General features: G+C 39.4%; 1 protein-coding gene across 4 annotated transcripts in view; it reads left to right on the top strand.

Annotated features, from left to right (window-relative positions):
* LOC130157378 (bifunctional heparan sulfate N-deacetylase/N-sulfotransferase 4) overlaps window positions 1-20,665 on the top strand; it is a 161,026-nt gene that overhangs the window by 39,174 nt on the left and 101,187 nt on the right. For 3 of the 4 annotated variants that reach the window (XM_056356830.1, XM_056356843.1, XM_056356838.1), the window contains one exon: window positions 14,690-15,467. The exons of the other annotated variant lie outside the window; for it this stretch is intronic. The gene's annotated coding sequence lies outside the window, so the exon portion shown is untranslated. The remainder of the gene's footprint in view (window positions 1-14,689; window positions 15,468-20,665) is intronic. 4 annotated transcript variants of the gene reach the window in all.

Raw genomic sequence — 20,665 nt, 5'->3', positions numbered from 1 at the left:
CAAATAATGTTAACGCTGGTGGTTTAAGTCTAATAAAAGATATTATACATAAAAAGTGCTGGAAAAACAAAAATGGTCCAGTAGGCTGGGAGGAAATGGCGAGGTGATGTCTCAGACTGACAGACTTAAATATTGCTTAATATCAACTTTTACTCTCTATAAAAACTTTACAGGATGGTCTCAAATTGGTTTTCAGTTTAGTTCAGGCCTGGGTTTTGGTTGTGGGTTTGGTTGTGTTTTTTTTTCAAAAAAGGCTTTTTTTTTGCTATGGTTCAAAGTGCCACAAAGTAGGTGCAGAGACGGTAGCATAGCAACCACAAAAAAGTAAGTTTAAAGACTGAGAAAATGAGCTTTTTGCTTTCTAATAGCAGAGCTTTCATGTTCACATCTTCTTGCTGGGTTTGAAACACCTGTTTCTATTTCAGCTGACTCTGTTTGCTTCAGTCTTGCAGTACAGAAAGTTGTGTGGCCAGTGCTGAATTACAATTAAGCCAGCCTGTTTTCTGTGAATTCTGGTCATCAAAAAATGGTGAGCAGAATCTTGAATGGCAAGGAATTAATTTAGGTTTGAAATTAAATTAGCATTTCTTTGAAATGGAAGAGTTTTCTGATATGAAACAGAACTGGTTCCCACAATGACCATGAGAATAAACCTACTTTTGGCTGCTGACTCGGGAAAATTTTAGGGATCTCATCAAATAAATCCAACAAGTAATCACTGTGATTTTTAAAATCTGTTATAAGGTTATGTGCCCTGTGTGCACAATAATGTGAACTCTGTCTGGACAGCTAAGGACTGAGAGTTCAGTCAATGTGTCGTTGACTTTCCCTGTTTACCTGAACTGAGTTTAAGGCTGTGACTCATCTCAGATTTGCATCTTTGTTTCACCATTTCTTGGTGTCTGGCAAAATGGATGTGAATACTGACTTAAAGCATATCCTTCTAGTAACATCCCTGCACGCCTCCGTAGCTACATAACAAGAAAAGATATGGAGAATAATCAATGAAGACTTTTAAACTCTCTTTTTTGAATCTCTGTTGAGTTAATCTTGAATCCTTCTGCATTCTCTATTATATTTTTAATTAGGGTAATTTTTCCTGCTGATATGTTAACTACAACACACAGAAAAGATCTTTGAATCGTGGAAAGTATACCACACCACATACACCCTCAAATTGTGATTTATTCTGAAATGAAACAATTTCTACCAAACTGGAACTTTACTATCCCCAAACTGCAGTTAATGACAAGTGAGCTTTGGGTCAGGTTCATCCATACTTTCACCCATTCTCCTTTCTGAGCTCTCAGCCTCCCAGACATACTCTAAACCAATACTAGGACAACACAGTTCCAAATATGCCATTGCAGATTTTGCAATTGTGTTAGCTTGTTTCCAATACATTTAAAGTATTCCAATGTATTTGTGTTCAGTTTACGTGATTTTTCACAGCCACCTCGGTGGTCCTTATTCATGTGAGAATGCCTGAGGCAGAAGAGATGTGTTCCTGGAAGCTGGATGTGTTGACATTTTGCGGTGCCTATGAAAACCAAAGATCAGGATAAAAAGGCAGGAAATGACTGAACAGACCCCCTTGTTAACGTGATGGCTTCACTTGTGTATGACCTGGAGGGCTTCCAGCCACTAGTATTTTGGATGAGAGGCTGAAGAGCTGTCAGCTTGCTGTACTTGACCCCTCACAATTTCCCTACCACCTGCAGGGTCCCAGCTGCGGTGAAGGGTCCTGAGGCCCGCCTCCCCCCAGGATGATCACCCTGCCACGTCCCCTATGCCAGCAGGGCCAGAGCTGCAATGCACAGGCAGGGGGGACAGGTGGTTTACTTCTGGCAGGGCAATGAGGCAGGACAGAGAGTTTCTGCAATGCCCCAAAATAAATTTTCGCTTCCAGGCTTGTGCAGAATGAAAATAATTCCCTACTCTTATACCATAAATACAAATATTACAGTTTCTCTCCGATTTTTCCAGCCCCGATTTTCCATGAAAATCAAGTCAAAGTGAGAAGTTCTTAAAGAGGTTTTTACCCCATCATTGCAAAGCAGAAATCTGTTAAGACTTAAAAAACCCCAACAAACAACAACCAAACCCAAAACTGATAACTTCAGTGAATCTTTTGCATGACTAAACTTCTAGGACACGCTTTACTATGTAGTTTTCCTTTACTAACTCTATCTCTCAGAGTTTTTCTCTTGCAACTACAATTCTGTTGGCAGCCTTTCCATTGTAGAAATACTGCTAAAATACTTCACACCAAGTTGTACAAAGCCTTTGAAATTATGGAGATTTACACCAGACCTAAAATCTTATGTCCATGTTACAGTGGAATTATCCCAAAACCCAGAGGTTATGCAAATTGGCTATAGTATTTTCTTCAGAGCTCTGCTCTACAGAACTAATATCCTTACTCCACACCTCCTTCATATCTAATGGCAGATAGATCCACTGCCATACTTAGTGCTCTTATTTGTGACTTACATAATTTTTCAATACATGCTATTGACACGTCTTCATTTTCCATATACATTTTGCATTGGAATGTCATTACTGATGACTTATTTACAATAAAGTAACAACAACAGAAAGGACAATGTTGGAGAATTATTATTAATACGCTGTTAAAAAAATGTGAAATGTTTGTGGTTTTTTACAAGTGTATGAGATAGAGCCAGTAGTTGTTCTATAGTTAAAGCTGGAGCTTCCTATAATAAACGTTATTTATTTATTTATTTTTCAAATTAAATCGGTCTCTGAAAGAATCTATGCTTTGATTAGCTGCAATTTATTAAAACCTGCATTCTGTAAAATAGGAACAATTGCATATTTATTACAGTCTTTGGGGTTTTCTCATAGATCATTACATTTTCCAGATAACTCTTGGCAGAGGGAGAAAATAAAGAGGAACAGATAGTAGCTACAGCCCAGCCTAAAGTAGGAGGGGAAAGGCTGACTAAAGTCCATTAAAGCAGAATCAGTAGACCCTTTCTGATCCTTGTCTCATTTAGCATACCAGGAGTAAAAAAAGGAGGAAAAAAGGAAATTGAGAGACTTTGTACATCAGGAAGCTCTTTGTTCTTTTTCTCTCCCATGACTAAATGCTAGAGCTACCTGTTGCTCAGTGGTAATGTGAATGTCTGTGAACAACATGTCTGAATCCAGTGCAGTCAGATGTAATTCTGTTAGATACAGTACATTTGAAATATCAGGCCTGAATTTAGCCCTAAATAGAACAGAAATTATATTTGCAAAACAAATATTAAGCTTCCTTCTTTCTCACCCTCCCTTTCAGTAGTCTATGTGACCATAAAAGCATGTCATTCTAGAAAGCCTTAAATAAATTTATTTTAGTTCATTTTTAATTGTTATTTTTAATCTAATTTATGTACTCTTGTATTTCCCAATACAGAGTGGTGTTTGGAAATACTTATTTCCCCTATTGTATTTATAGAAGTTGAAAATGTTGAAATGATTTAACCAGTGTTAAACAATATGTCTGCTGAGAAAATTCAAACCCAAGATGTGGTTGTATTGAAATACTCCACTGCTATACTATATTAAATAAGGATAATATAGACTGATGGATACAAATGCAATGAAGTGTCATTATCTGACTTTTAAATAATCATTGAACATGCAAATTGATGAGACAAGAACTCCACAGAAGTGCAGAAAAACACAGTCTACCAAATATTGAATTAGTTAAGAGCTGAAAAGTGTTGTTTACAAAGCATAGACTCTTATATTAATCTGCCAGTTTCCTGCAATTCTTCTCTTTCATTGAATTTTTGGAGCCTGACTAGTACAGACAGCCACAACCTGCTCTTTCCCACTCTTTCCAGCTTCCCAAATAGTGCAGGGCAGAAAATGAGGCATATGGCTGAGGGGAGGAGGTGCTGGCTGCCAGCACAGACTTCCACGGCAGGAAGGGTAGAGCCCCTACAGCTGCATCTGGACCCCCAGCTGGAGACCAGACTTCAGATACGAGATTTGGATGGAACATTTAATTCAGAGTTTAAAAAAATCAGATTAAAAAACCTAAACTAACTAACTAAATATATATATATATGCATATATATACCAAAATATTTGCTAGCCCATACTCAAGTTGTGGACAAAGATTCTCACTCCCAGTTGAATCTCTGGGGTGTCTGCAAACCATCTATTGGGAACAGAATTAATCTTGGCCCAAAGAGTGGGTCTTCTTGGACTTTACATCTGTTATACGGAAATAAAGAAAGAATAAGAAAAAAAGAAAGAAGAGTAAAACCAAACAAAAATATCCCCTTTCTTTATCATTAGTAGATTTCTACAGTAGACATCTTAGAATCTGTTTTATTCAGTGTGTTAGCACTAATCGCACTAAATACCATTAGTATTTATTGATTAGAGTCCTCTTACAACTTTTCCTTGAACTAGTTATGAGATTTTGTCATGTATCTGGTGGAAGTTACATTGGACTTGCTGCTCTCCCTGTATTTGTCCATAGACTGTTCTTGCCCCTGACAAGGCTTCTCTATCCCAACACTGCATGGAGTGCCCTGTGTGAAGGCCACACGGTCCCCAACGAGCTCTACCTCTTTACAGTCAATTCTCACACAGTATTCTGTGTTCTCCTCTGCACTTTCTGTCCATTCTGAAAGCTGTAACATCCAGTAAGATCGTAACATAGATACCTAAAATACACTTTGTTCTCCTTTGCTTTGCTACGGTTCTTTGGCAGATGGAAAGAGGCTTCACATCCCTATAGGGGCAGTGAAACATATGCAATGGGCAGAAGAACGGCTTTTGTATCTGTTCCTGTTGGTTGCTTTTCTTTCCTATTTTGTGAAGATTTCTGAGATGACAGCAGTGAGAAACTACTGTAAGCCTCCCCAGACCACTTACGTTGGTAAACAGTTAGTGAAACAAGGAATGCCACAGACCTAAGCCCAACTCACTGCATTCCAGGGTTGAGTATAGCATTTACAGTGGGGCTTGTCATTAGTATCACTCCTGGAATACAGATTTTAAAAAAGAATGTAACCATAACTGTATTTACACAACTTAGATAACACGGGGAAGAATACACATTTTTTTCACATAAAGCAATTTCCAGTAATCCCAAATTCTGATCCTTGTGTTTACATCTGAGGAGCATCTTTTTCCTGGAAGGGCTCTCTATGGGCACGTTTGTGCTAGGACTGCAGGCTGCATTTCCCATCTTGCAGCTCAGCTGCATCATGCCAAGTCAAGACCTCCGGTCAACAACTTTCCCCCCTGCCCCATACATACACACATGCCATGAGCTCAACTGCAAGCCCACTCATGAACAGTGATGGTGAAGCAACCCAGCAAACTCCAGCAGGCTTTTCTATCTGGATGATCAAAGGACATTGAAATGAGGTATACTTACCCCAGGTGTTAGACTCAGCCAGTGGTTTTGCTCTTAGAAGGTGCTACATGCTAACATTAATAAAAATACAAAATCCTGATCTTAAGTGACCTACACACATTTCAAAGAAGACATCTCATTTTCTACCTGAAGTCGGCCAAGTGCAGTGAACTGAAAGAATAGATCCCTTAAGTCTCAAGCAAGTATTTCTCATTAAACAATCAAGTTTTAATGGAGGTTTGAAAATAAACAGTGTACTATTCAGAGCAATAATTATTACTGTTAAATTCAGGAGGCCTTCATCAATACATCAACCAATGTGATTTCAGTCGAAATCTGGGAACTTATCAGCTCTGAATCAGTCCACTCCAATGCAACTGACTCATTTAAGGACATTTTATAAAGGTTTTTTCTTCATATGAATTTTACTGTCATTGCCTGAAACAGCATTACCTGAAACACTGGGGGCACTTAATACTTTTTAATTGTAGACATACGAGCCTCCTACTCCCCTAAAAGGGCAACTCTCCTCTCTCCAATCACTATACATGAACTTAGACCCCCCCACACCCTCAGTTATGTCCAGCATAGACAATATGAACAACTTATTGTGACACAACTCTACAGTAGTGCTTGTGAAGCGGGTAAAAAAGTATAGGAGAGAATTTTAATATATGAGGTTATTTTGAAGGGGCATGGATCTTTCCATGCTTAAGCTACCCAGGAGGCTGAGAAAGATTGAAGTCCAGCACTTTGTGCTGACAACACATCAAAATCAGAGAAGCACAAAAGTAAATTAAAATATTATGATAAGTTCACCCATGCATTCCACAGGAAAAAAATACCAGATACCATACAGGAATGCAGATGATTCCACTGTACCCAGGATATGTCTGTCTACAAATCCTTTTCCTAGGACCAATAACACAAACCTCTGTCCTTTTTCTTATGGGTTTGCTCAACCAACTTTAATAAAAGAGAGCGTTTACTCTGACTCAGTTACTGAACAGAAAATTGTAAGCCAAAATGTGTCAGTTTTTTCCATTATAGCCTACAATTAGGTAATCTACAAAATTAATTTCCTTCACCTTTAACAAGGTTCTGTTACGTGGTTTGGTGTGCATTATTGTGTGTATTAGTCATAGCCTGACTGAAGGGAAATGCAGCATCAAATTTATTGTAACAGCATTTTTCCTTAAAGTTTATTAACACAGATGAATTGATGGATCCCTAATACATGGCTTAAACCGATCTTTTATACAATATTGCCCTCTATGGGAGCACAAGATGTAACAGATGTAGAATAAGCATGCTGCTGTTCTTTTGTCTTAATAATTATTTTTTTTTATTATAACATTTCCTTTCTTCAAATGCTTTTCTTTTTAATGTAAAAGCTTTATGCCATCAGGAAAATCAACTTATTACCCTCTCATAATTTAATCTATTTCTTTCGAGCCTGCCTTTTATATTGTAACATATATCTGTTACTGGTGTTTAGCTTTTATATGATAATTTCAGTTCACAGAGTCACTGTTCAAAGTGCACGTGCCTTTCTTCCACAGTAAAACAAACAAGCAAAAAACTTAAACTAAAATGCACATAATGTGGTAGTCATATCAATGGTATAAGAAATAATATTTTAAATGTTGTTTGCCTACTTAAGTGCCCAGAAGTCTTCAGAGAGCAAAGAAGCAACTCCACAACATCATTGTAGAAACAGATCCTTTCAAGTGTAACCTGTTGAGCATGAGTGACATGAGAAGAGAAGGAATGAGCATGAATAAAAAAGTACCATGTTGTCAAGTATCAACAGCTTATTCACTTGGAGTGCTCTCACTCTTGATTACTCTATCCATGTTTTTCTTTGATTGTTTTAATTAAGTCACCTTTATTTTCTTCCTATGAGAAAAATATGTTTTTAAAAGGAATCTGACTCCAAAGATGATTATTTGAAGAATGACAATCACTGTGCATTGTTCACACTGAACCATCCTGCATATTCAAAACAAACCCCAACAATTCCTTCTACTGCCCTCCTGACTTTTTGAGAGCAGAGATGAAAGTCTGTAATTCCTACATCAAGAAAAATGAATCAATAGCAGTTATACGTTAAAAGCGTTTCTTTAGCTTATTAACTCTGTTCTCCTTACAGACGTTGCAGAGAGATTTCACATTTCAAAAGAGTCAGTGCAATATAAATATAAAATCATGATCTTGATTTCCTTTGTGAGACTATGATTACTCAAAGTATGTTAGCCTCCCGTTTGTTGAACCCAGGTTTTGTGTTTTGTTTTGGGTTTTTTTTTGGTTTGGTTTTTTGTTTTGTTTTTTTAATGTTGTGACACAGCATGGTTGCATCAGTCTGAAAAATAGACCCTAGAGGGAATGCTTCCATTTCCCATTTTAGTGTGGTGTTTCATGGTTTGGGGTGGCTTTTGTAAAGCGGTGCAGTTCAGCATACTGTGTTGTCACCCACGAGAGAAATTAAGAGATCACTCCCAGTGTACCAGCAGAAGTGAAAGCTTCTGCCAGACTGGTGAGGATGCCAAAATCCCAGCATAGTTTTTAAAAGTTATGATACTGAAAGCATTCCCATAATGAACAGCTAGCACTTATTGTAACATAAAAACATTGGACACAGAGGACTTGTTTACTTACACAATTAATCCCACTGAAGCTAACAAAGGTGCTCACCTTAGGGACACATGTTTGCACACCTAAAGACAAATGCAATTCCTTAAAACAAAAGGCTGTACAACACATTCTGGCGACCTTTCAAGCGCATAATGTTCACTTATCCAGTAATTACTAGGAGGAAATTGATTTTCGTAAAAGAGGGAAGACCAGGTTCCTCCAAGTGCCATGGACCTGCCTCAGAGCAGTGGCAATTTGCAAAGGAGGAGGGCACAGAAGAACAGAAACCTATTTACAAAAGCCGCATTCAACACCAAGGTTTCCCAAGCTAGCTGGAGCATTAGGACGTAGCTCAAAAGCATGAGGCCTCCTCCTACAGGACTAGGTGAATCAGAAAACAAATAATGGGATTATCTAAAATAAAATAAATTTGATAAGAGGTGAAACATAATACTCTGGACAACAGGATCCATTTATTACATTAATGCTACAATACCAGTTTGAAAGTGGTTTAGTAATGGATTTTTCACTTTGGGTTTTTTTTTTTTTAAAGTCTTAGGGTATATAAAAAGCTATGCTTGTGAGAGCTAACCTAGAAAGTCAGTCATCCTTAGAATGTAATGGAAGCTTGATATCTAGATCGCAAGGACAGAAAAGTAAAAAGAGAAAGATAAACCCTCTTTGTAGTTTCATCTTTGAAAATATCATTCCTGGGTTCACCTTTTATTCAGAAGTGGATTAGAGTATTTAAAGAGCCTCTGTAGACATGTTAAAGGGGACTCCCATTGGAGCCATGGTCTAATTAAGCTACTTTATGAATCATTCCACAGTTTGAATAACTAAAAAAAATAATTAAAAATCACTTAATACATTAGAGTTCAAGCTTCTTAATTTTTAATAATCAAGTAAGAACTGCTTAATTTTAAGATTTGTATGCTGTCACTTAGTTTTATAGATGATATTCTTTGCGATAATGACTTTGCCAACAGTTGCTTCAGATTCTTCTTTATTAGAAGCCACCTTCCTCTAGGCATCTTACCAGCCCTACTCTAACTTCTCTGTTTATACTGTCTGTTCTCTTGTGTGAGCTGTTAACCACTAGATCCTCAAAGAATTTATGTGAAGTACTGACTTACTGATTTATCCATCAGGAAAACAATATACTGCAGTGATACAGCCCCTTTACTCAGAAAGCCACCAAGGCTCAGATATGCAACTGGCACATGATGACCAAATGTTGATATTATACAGACATAATTGTTCTCATGGTCCCAAGTGTTGTGATAGAGCAGCAAGAATCAATTACCTCTTTCTTTCCCAAAATAATGCCATAATTTGTTAGATAATTGCTCCTTAAAGTGTAAAAGGAGACTAAAGAAGGATATATATTACTTCCTAATGACCAGGTTACAGACTTTTCCTTTGAGCACATTCTGGTTTCCTCCCTTAGTTCTATTTTTTCCAAAAATAACCTCACAAAGTTCGGACTGGCAGAAAGCAGAAAGGCTTAAGAGACCTCAGCAGAAGACTCACGCAGCAGGGTGGTCCCTCCACGCCAGCAGCATTGCCTAGTCTCTTTGGTTGGCTTCTTCCCTCGCTGGAAGCAGAGCGGAATTGGGCGTTTTCTGCCCATTCCTCAATGCAGCGCATACTCTGCAAGTCAAGGGGGATGCTTTCCATTTTATGGAAATCATAGAGCAGCACAAATCATGGTGGATTGTCCAGAGATCATCAGGAAGGAGTTGATAAGTAGGTCATGTTGGAGAAAAGAAAGTACTACACAGCCTTCTTGTAAGGAGTTCCTCAAGGTGCCATAAAGCAATGCTGTAAAAAATGAGTTACGCATTAAAGTCAGTCACCTCCCCAGCCTGAATTCAGGTTGGGAGTGGGCACTGGAGAGCCGTACCACAGCTGACACACAATGGGATGACAACACTTCTGCTGACTGCAGTACTGAGGAGGAGAGAAACTGTGTGATGATCTCTGTTGAAGGATAACCTTTACAAGTCACACAGGAGAAAAAACACGCTGTAAATGATTATTCATACTTCCACAGAAAGGGGAAACAAGAGTGCTACCAATGCTAGACCAACAAATAACCATGTTTGCAACCATTTGAAATGCAGCGGAGGTAGCAGCCAGCTTTTCCAAGCAAGGCAGTCAGATGAATTGGACCTGCTTTTATGAGAATTTACAAATATAGGTTGACTTGCTTATAAGCAGGGAGGACACCAGAAGAGTATTCCATGAAAACAGACCAAATGAGAAACTGCTCCCATACATTGCTAAAGTGCTATGGGTGCAAACGCAAATCACAAGGGGGCTGAGCGGAACATAAACCTTCTCTGATGCTTCAGTCTCTTCCACTGCATTAAAGTGTGGCCTGGGAAAAAACTCCTCTCTTTCTCAGCTTCAGCCCTACCCTCATTTACTTCCCAGGAGATTTCTGCTGACTTCAGGCCAAAGCTGAACCCTGGAAGGATTCTCTAAAGGAAGTTGTGGGAAAGAGCCCAAAAGGCTTTACGGCGATACAAAGACGTACTTCTCTCGCACAGCATGAACCCTTGTCTTGGTGTCACAGTGAGCTGATAACTCAGGAAGTGATAACACAGATCAGGCTGCGGATTAAGCAGAATCACCTCATTTTTTGCTTTGACAGTATCTTGATAACAGTACTTAAAAGACAAGAGTTTATATTTTTATAGTTGAGTAAGCACTTAAGACATGAAATAGTAATGTAATTAGAGATGTGGAGCAGCTTTAATGGTAGATGTTAATGAACGTATGTTGGTTTAACAGATATTTCAACATTAGTTTATATCAACATACTCTCTGAAACTAATACATCCAAAGCCTACAGGAACACAGACACTCTAGGATATTAAAATTACTTTACAAAGGAATAAATGTTTAAGATAAAGGTCAATAGAGAACTGGTATGCACTGATTTGCCTTTATCATTTACAGAAGTGTGTCCAGCCATAAACAGACCATGATAACAGAGGCTGAATAGAGACTGTATAACTGGAGAAAGTTAGCAGTCAGGGAATCTGGTTTGAGATTTGGGGGGGGGGGGTGGGGGGGGGGGGTGTTTGCATTTTTAAATTTATTTTGCTTGTAGGACTTTGCATCAATTTTGCTTTTGATGTTGCTTCAAGTCAGTGCTTCATGCTTAAGTGGACTGACTACTAGCAGCATATTCTCCACTGTCATCAGGGAAATTAGAATAATCCATGACAAGGCTGGTACTTTCAGTGGAAGACATGAATACCTTAACTGAGTTGTGATGCATGAAACTCACCTTCAAGTGTATCTATATTTCATCCCTACATTTCTGAGTATATAAAATCTCTAACACATTTTGAGTCGGAGCCAAAATATTCAGATTTTAAAACCTAACAAGTTATTGAAACATCAAAAAAATCAAAGAGGCTTTTCTTAATGAAATATATGTTTGAATACTCTAAAAAAAGCACATTCTGCTATGCCTTTGTTTCTTGCACTTTTGATGTGAGGGTAATTAAGTTCTGCATATCTTGAGGAGCTGCTAGAGAATTAGAGACTAATCTATAACTCTTATAAGTTGTCATAGTTCCTCTGAAATCAATGGATGTTTTGTCAGTTTACACCAGCTGAGGAACTGCTCTGTGTGTTTAATAAAAGTCGTGTTGTTGTTTAATTACAAAGAAGTTCATAAGAATTCTCCACAGCTCAAGGAAAACCTCATCCTTTCAGCAATAGTATTTTTTTTGGTTTTTTTTTTTTAAACTTATTGTGAACTTCGGTGTCAAAAGCCATCTTTTGTTCAGTAAAGATTGTAAAGGTGTGTTTAGCCAAAAGAGACTGTTATATGTATTGCAGTCAACTTAATTTTGAAGCATGGCTTCATGCTGCAAGGTAGTTTGAGAGAAGAAGTAGGGAGTACCTATTAAAATGTCATCAGAGCACTGTCATAACAGGTGAGAAAACTGGGGGCACTCAAAGAAAACAAAAGCTCAGCATAACAGCAGAATATCAATCCAAATATTTCAGTGAAAGTTGTCAAATAATCTAGAAGAGTGAACCAGGGAGATACCACGTATTATACATAGTAATTTCTGAAAGTATTTGCTTGCTCTGTGTCATGTTTCTAAGCACAGAACTGCAAGAATTGTGTTCTTCTACCTCAATGTGCTGTGAAGGTAAATACATTAAAAATGCACACACAGTCATTGTGGTGGTAGTATAGTACTTAAAATCGACAACTATGAGCATTAGTCTAAATAGAAGGATGCTGAATTATCAGCAGTTGCCTTTAGTGCAAAGGCAGATGCCCCTTTAAAAAAATAAATCTGATTTAAAGTCTTGTACATTTACACAGTGCTAAGGAAAGAGTCTATGTGAAAGTGCTAGGTTTAGAAAAGTACAACATTTCTATGTCCCAACAAACCCACAGTTATAAAATCAAAAAGTCATGTTTTGGAAAGGCAATACTAGTTTTGGGCAAAGTACCTCTAGGTTTTTTTCTATAACTTTTTAACTACTCAGATAGGAGGACTAGGCAGTTGTGATTGTCTGCCTATATAGGGAGGAAAATAAATCATACAAGTATTAACTAACAGAGGATTTCCACCAGCTAATATAAAATCTGTGCTGCAGGTAAGAAAAACACACATCCTGTGGTAAGGATTTCAGCATAAGTGTGGTACCTCAGTAACATGGTATTTTATTTCCAAAATTTCCCTTCATTTACTGTTTCTCTCCACCCATACTTCATGAATGTTTCTTGCCGTCCTATTTTCTTTTTTGTATACTTTTCCCTAAAGCAGAACATGAGAATATCATCATGATTGTGAGGACATTCTAGGTAACTCAAGTGCATTTGTGTCCAAGCAAGAGTTCAATTCTTGCTACTACCCAAAGGAGAGAGAAGTGAAAATTCAAATTGAACTGTCTTTTTCCCCATGGGTTGGTCTGCTCTTTTTCATTACATAAAGAGAGCTGGAGCAATTCTGCCAACTGATTTCCACACATTTCTAATAAGGGTAGACCCTGGCAAAGTCGCCTGATCCTCCACTTAAAATGAATTGCTAGCAGAACAAACAGTTATCAAGGCAGTGTGATTTAACAGCCATGCTTCTTCATGTTGAATTCATCTAGCGTGGCATGCTCTTAAGCCAAGGATTTAAGTTCAAAGAGTGACTTTAGCATCTGAATTGAAATACACTCTCAACGGTATGCATAACCACTTGGCCTATGGCCCACCCGGGGAACATCTGCAGCAGCAGCTTCAAAGGGGCAGACTGCTGCTCCCACCACATCTGGCAGCAGCCAAGAGCCATCCTGCAGCACACTCACACCCTGCAGCCAAACCCTTTCGCTTGCAGGGATGTCTCCAGTGCTTGAAATACAGCTAGGAGTCAAGAATACAAGTAGAAGGAGAAACAAAACAATCAGACATTTTCCTTTTTGCACCATCAAATTAGTAATAGGGAGCGCTCACATGTTTTGCGGTTTTCCACCAATTGCACCAAGAAGACTTTCTTGTGTTGGGAAGAGACTCTGTCACTAGATTGGGAGGTTTTAGTTTCCAGCCTGACTTAAGTTCTGATGTTCACAAGGGTGCAAGGAGGCACCAGCTCACCACACAGTTGCAGGGGGAAGCCCACACCCAACCTTCACAACAGTCATTGGAAAACAAATCCCCAATCCAGAGCCAGTCACAGGTGTAAGGCATTTTTCAAAGACCCCTAGTGAGTGCTTTGTAATTAGAAATTGCAGGAAATGACTCAGGAATACTCTGAATTTTAACTTTCCCTTAGTTTCTAATTTAGCCAGGAGGAATAAATTAGTCCCCGGTTAAGAATATCTACCATCTTTGAAACTTGGATATTCACAGAGAACAAATAGCTCTTCATGTAGAGGCTCCCAGCTGAAGGATGTAAATGGTAAACTGCATGGAATACCATTAATTTACACTATTTTGGAAACACGAAAGGTTGAGCTGACCCTCCTATGATTCAAATCTGAGTTTACAGCAACATTCATCATCTAGAATGGGTTTGTTCCAGTCTCCTTGAACAAAACTATTTCCACCTCACATTTGCTGCACAGAATTGGCTGAATTTCAATTCCAAGGTGTATCGTACGAAGAACGGTTTTGGAGTGAAAGGTGTCAAGCTGGCAAAAATTGAAAATTAGATTGGTATAAAATCTAATTTTTTAATATAGAAAGTGTTTAGTTTTTCCTCTGTAATGCAATTTAAAGTCAAATAACAATCTTGTTTCTTGGCTATGGAGGTAGGTTTCATTTCTAGCTGGACAAGCTAAAGGATTTTAATAAGAAATTATGCAACAAATAGGTGGAATTTGTGCCACATACAGTAGGAAAAGACTTCGAACCTCTGAGCGCTGCATGTTTGCTGGTACCCACCCAGAGGTGGTGTCAGGGAGACTCTGTAACCAACTCACGGGGTAACCTCTGCTTGATTTTGGTCATGCATTAAAACCCACCTTTTGTTGTACCAGCTGATCTAATCAGTGATCTAACAAGAGTGGGAACCAAGGAGTCTTCTAGGTCTGTGATTTTCTTGAGCCTCCTTTAGTATCTGGGGATGGTGCAGGGGCCTGGGGGCTTGAGCATTCTCCTGCCGGAAAATGACTCTTTCAACTTTTCCTTTTTCCCCCAAGGCTTTCAGTTGCAGACTCCAGGTGTAAAATCAGAAGCTGAAAGTGGCATTTTCCTCCAGCATTTCGGACGGGCGGGCAGGAGGGGAGGTGGTCCAACTGCACAATGACAGATTATGCAAATCCTCCCAGAGCATCTAATCAATCACAATGGTGAGAGAGGAATGCAGCTCATCTCCGAATTAGCCTCCCTCGTTGCCGCGTCCTCATCCTCGCGTGAAGCATCCCCCCTCGGCTGGAATGACATCAGAGCAGCTCCGAGTCCTTGAAAGTCAGGGGGTTGATTAGTCGGAGGAATCGGCCGCCACTGCCAATCACAACCCTGCAAAGCCGCCTCGATACTCTTGTAGATATGAGGGAGAGGGAGGCTGACTACAGCAAACAGGAGGCACAGCGACAGCACTAGCAGTTGTAAAGGGAGCAGCTGGTATTTGGGTGATTAAATAGTTCTCGCAAGCCTTTTCTGCTGTAGCCTGGTTGCTCCCCGGTGTAATCCCCCATGTCCAAGAAGGAAGCTGCATTTTTAACGGTGTGCTGAACAGAGGTTTGAATCATTCCAGCTGGCTGCTTGTTTTGAAAAGGACAGTCTGTGTATAAATGAGATGTGACTGTGCCGGTAGAGTTCACTTACTGGGGCTGGAGCAAGAGGAACCTTCCTGGGATGACACTCGGACAGCTGCTATCAATTGAAAACTCTCCCTAGTTTACCTGGAGCCATGTGAAGAGATTTGAATAGCAGATGTCTCTTTCCTGCACGCTAGGAAGAGAAAGTCTTCTCTAGGTAAGCTATTGTTCAGCTTCTGCACATATTGCTACATTAACCTATACAACTGGGTATAGATCCATATGACGGTATAGACAGTGCCTGTACTTTGAGACAAGAAAACAGTTCCCAAGCAGGTTATGAATATCCACAGTGTGTAAAATGCTTTGCCTAGAGCCTAATTATGTATAGTAAGTACTTCAGAAAGCTGCCTAGAGCCTGGCATTCAAAGGATTATTTGAAAGTTTGAGATAGTCTTTGTCATGTTTGCATGCAAGTGCCCTTGATGTAAAGGGATGTGCGTCCTCAGAGGGAAAACAGTTGTGTAGCTAAATATATGAAAGACCATAGAAGTTACAGCATGGCAAGTTATATGAGGGAAGAAAGAGGATAAGGTTGTGATTCTTCTTTAGTTTGCTCCATATACTTGGCTGTATTTGCTACCATCTAGCAAAGTTAAGCAAAATTAGAGTATTAAAATGACAGTGTGAAAGCTTTCCCTGGATATATAGTAAACACACATTATTTAAAGTACGAGTATTTGTACTGTGAGGAAGCCAAGACCTGCAGATCTGCTTGCTTTCGGCAGTTTGATATCTAAACAACATCCATAAGCAACATTGTTTTGGGGGTGGGGGTGTTTTTTGTGTGTGTGTTTTTAAATAACATCATCATTCATAGTGTGAAAGTGAGAATTGTTTCAGAGGTAAACTGAAGAAATCAGTGTTTGCTCTTTAGATGGCTACAGAGCCAGAGCCCAGCAGCAGCCCAGCATTTTCATCTTAGAGCTGACACACCGGCTCCAAGTCATTGCTGCTGGGAATAAACACTCAAAGGAGAAATATTTAGAGGTGAATAAGTCTCTTCCTATAAGCACTACACTAATGTAACCACACATACATACAGAAAACCACACTCATTAAGCTCTCTTTTCCCCAGGGAATTTACCATATAGTTGGTTTGGTTGGTGGTTTGTTGTTTTTTTTTTTTTTAATTTTTTTTTTGGGGGGGTGGTGGTGTTGGGGGTTTTTTTGTTTGTTTGTTTTTTTACTAACTTCTCCAGCTCTTAATCACATTGATTGGACCCTCCCTTCCTGTGAATAAATGCTGCAGAATCTGGCCTACCCCAGGTAGCAGGTTATTCTGCCTTTTCTACCTCTGAATCTTATCAGAGCAAAGGAGAAGTAATTTTCTCTCCCATTTCTTCAGTAGTTTTTAATTATGACCCTCCTGCTGTAAGTTGTTCAGCTTGTGGAAGAACAGTAGAATCTCCGTGTTGATAAAGTTTAGATAGTTGGCAACGTTGCCAGGTGCTTCCCTGTCTTGCCCCATCGCATCTGTATACTTTGAGCACGCACATTTACCATCAGCCAAGCTGCGCTGTCTGACTTGCGTTCTGAAATGTTGCTCTGAAGAAGGTGGGGGAGGGGGGGGGGACGGGATGGTGAGGAGGAAGGAATGCCAAGTTGCATTTAATGAAGGAAATTCTTGGCTTCCAGTTTTCTTCTGAATCTTGTAAATTCAAATAATATGATCTGCTCAATTAGATTCTATGTTCCTAATGGCATTGCTCTGTGCAGAACTTTAAGATTATATATTAGTTTTTGTGCCATTTCCTCAGAACATGGCTTTTTTTTTTTTATTCATAAATGCCTAATGTCTGAAAGCCTCAGAAATGAAAGCAGGAGTATGTTGATATCTTGTTTACACCACTATTTTCTGTGAGGCTGGAGAAATGCTCCTCTAACTTTCCATTATATTGGGAGTAAATCAAAAGGTTTAGATCTAAGCACACAGCAGGATACTTGAGTGACTGACCACTTGCACACACACACATATATATGCCCTCACATATAATTCTATTGCCATCTAAACACCCTGTTAACTCACACTATAAAGTTCTGGAAGTTCTATTAAAACTTTATGGATGTTTAAATGTTGTGATATCTGCTATATTGCTCTTTGTAATGGCACTAATCAAACTTAGCTGATGTAGCAGCATGCAGGGAATCATGAGCTTCTCTAGAGTTCAGCTATCATTCACTATGAGTGGGAGAAAAATATGCTAAGATGTATATATTTTAAGGCTTACAGTACAGGAATTCTCAGAGGTACGATGAGATACTTTAAGGAAAACATGACCACATATTGCAAACCCAGGGCAATATTGATCAAGGAAAATGCTGATGAGTTTGTAGTAGTTTTGACTGAGTTTTCAGTTAAACAAAAAAACGCATTTAACCATATGCCACCAGAAAAAAAAATGTTTCTCATTTTATTTTTCTACAAGCAATAAAGGAAAGAATATAATGATCTCTTAAAAAAAAAAAAGATAATTTATGTTCCAAATCTTTCTGATTTAGCCCACAAACAATTTTGATGTGACTGCCTGTATGACCATAGAGCTGGCTGAGCTTCAACTGCATGTATACACTGATGTTTGCTTCTATCAAGCGTTTGCTCTACAAAGCTTTCATAATGCTTCAGCTTCTTAGGTGCATCCAAAAAACTGTGTTCCATACCTGCAAAACTGGCTTTTCTGAACAAAGCAAACCCTGGGCTAAGAGTAGCAAAGCATTTCAAGCTGGGGCCTGGGTGGCTGAAGGAAAAGATTACTCAGAGTTGTGCAGAAAGCTGCAATTTCGCCAGCCTGTGGAGTCATTTCAGGAACAGGGAACTGAGCTTAAAATGTGCCGAGGGCTCTCCACACTTTCCAAGGTGAGGGAAGCCTGGGTTTGAAATCATTTGCAAGGATTAAGGAGTACCATGTAAAGTAGTAGTTTAGCAGATCGCTTATTCTCAGGCCTAGGGTGCAGTTGAGGACCATTAGAGCAGGTTGAGGGGCTGGACAATGGGAGAAGGAGGGTCTCTGTGATGGAAACTGCTTGGAGCATTAATGTGTCCTGTCTCACATTTTGAGAAAGGCTGGAAAGTGCTCATGTGACAGCAACAAATCCACTTTTCCTATTGAGATGTTAATGCAATGCCCCTCATGAAGCATAAGCCGCTATGCAGAAGAGCGCTAGATAGATGGAAAATAAATTCTGTATTTCTATGTCAACATTTAAATTAGAAAAATTGTTTGAACTATCAAAAAGAAAGAAATCAGGTCTTGAAGAAAATGAAATCTATGCACGTCAATCTAAACCATTTTACAACTACTGTCAGTAATAATTACAATGAAATCACAGATCTTCTAAAATTAACAGTTGCTATAGAAAGCTAGTAGTATTTTATCTAAATAGTAATGCCACCAGAATCACATGGCAACAGCAACACAGTGTAGAAACCATGTCAGTACTTGATAAAGAAAACACATTGGCACCAGAAGTAATTTATTGTGATGAGATGATTTAAACTCAATTCTGAAAGGAGCAGAGAGAAGTATTTAAAACTATTTCCTTCCCTCTGGCTACAGGAAGGGTCACAACTGCTCTCCCCGAGTGCAGGCAAGTGTAGCCAATTAATCCTCCCTCCTCTACTGTAAGGATGGGTTTTGCAGAGCCAGAGCAAACACACTAGTAGAAGCCAGGGCAGGGAGGGCTTCTTTCAGGAAAAACAGAAGCAAAAAGAAAGGGGATCCCTCTTCTTCGTTGGAAGCTGATGAAGTAACGGTACTTAGCTGGCTTTGTTTGGCCAAAGGAAAGCCTGCTGTATTCTCTGGTTTGCTCTTCATGACCTAGTCAAGACTTTGCTCTCTTTGCTTCTTCACGTCACATGGAGGCTACCCACGCAAGCTTCTTTCCTCCCTGAAAACACACTAAGACAAGGTACTCCACAGCACAGCCCCAAAACAGACAGTACAACTCAGACAGCAGTTTAAAATCTGCACACATCCAACTGCTAATGCCTTTGTCCCAGACCATGGTACAGCTAAACTTACAGAGTGCATGCTTTTACACCCAAGGCTGCTGTTGCAGAACTTCTGCTAGGACAATCTTGCAACTTCAGTTAGTTCTTACGTAGCCATGGGATGAGAGGAACATCTGCCATCCTGTCACAGCCCGCAAGAGCACAGAGAAACACACCTACAGCTAATGCTCAGGACCAATGCATCTGCAGCTATAGAGATTTTACTAATGGTTGGGCTTTAATCTCCCATATGTATATATCATTATCAGACACACAGCAGACAGAATAATGTGAACGGGCTCTTTCCTGAGCAGAACTGTGCATGAAACATATCCTCCTGAAGGACTATCCACAACTACTTATTTCAACCCGCATTCTGCCAGACTTCCACTGAAAGGATTGCATTTAGCTTTTAGTGTATAAATAAGTGTTCTGATAAATAATTAATAGTAGCTGCTGGCCATAAAAGAGGCAACTGTTTGGAAAGTTAAAACAGTCTGTCATGAAATATGCACCCACCTCTATGTTCTAGTTTCAGGGGATGTTTTATCCAACATTCTTTCCTTTTGCATGGGACCATACTTTGCAAGGAGAGGGGCAGGGCTCGAGTTCCAGAGCCTCGGTGTATTCTTTGAATTTATTCTCTCTCACAGAGGTATTTATCACCCCCTAAACCACCAGAGGGGAGGGCAGGTGGTCAGTGATTCAGACAGAAATTTTTGGAAATGAGAGTAAAAGTACAGTAGCATCTAGGCTTCTGGGTAAGATACCCGAGTTACGCTTACTAGTCACCTTTCATTTTAAAGTTCCCATAGTTTTGTTTAGGGTTTTTTTGGTTGTTGTTGTTTTGGGTTGGGTTTTTTTTGTTGTTGTTTGTTTGTTTTTTAATTTAAACAAAGCAGAGCCATCTGCCTTGATGCTTGTGCCAGGCTACCTACACTCTATCTACCTAAACAGCTGGTATAATGGACTAGGGCATTTTTATTCATTACTAGTCAATAGACTGTATTTGTTGTGACATTTTAAATGGTTTCACTGTTCTACTGACATACGACTGCACTGTTAAGGGTGGAACCACGTTTGCACACATGGCGTGCAGTCTCCTCCTGCACAGGGCACTCTACAAGCCAGTAAGTCTGTTAGCAGATGAGGGTCCAGGTTTGTTTTGAACTGGTAGAGCAACCATTCCTCCTCCTTGAGATCTCTCTCATTAGTGACTGGAAAGCAGTGATTTTGGAACATCATCTTCTAACACAACATCAGCCAAGACTTGCTTCCCCATACCTTTCTATTTCTAAATTATCTGCAGCAGTGCATGTTACTCGAATTTGTACCTGAGAAATCACAATTAAAGATCAAGAGAC

This window comes from Falco biarmicus, chromosome 1 (assembly GCF_023638135.1).
Source record: "Falco biarmicus isolate bFalBia1 chromosome 1, bFalBia1.pri, whole genome shotgun sequence".
Lineage (NCBI taxonomy): Eukaryota > Metazoa > Chordata > Aves > Falconiformes > Falconidae > Falco > Falco biarmicus.
Note: the sequence above shows the minus strand (reverse complement) of the source record. Positions and strands in the feature narration are given on the sequence as shown.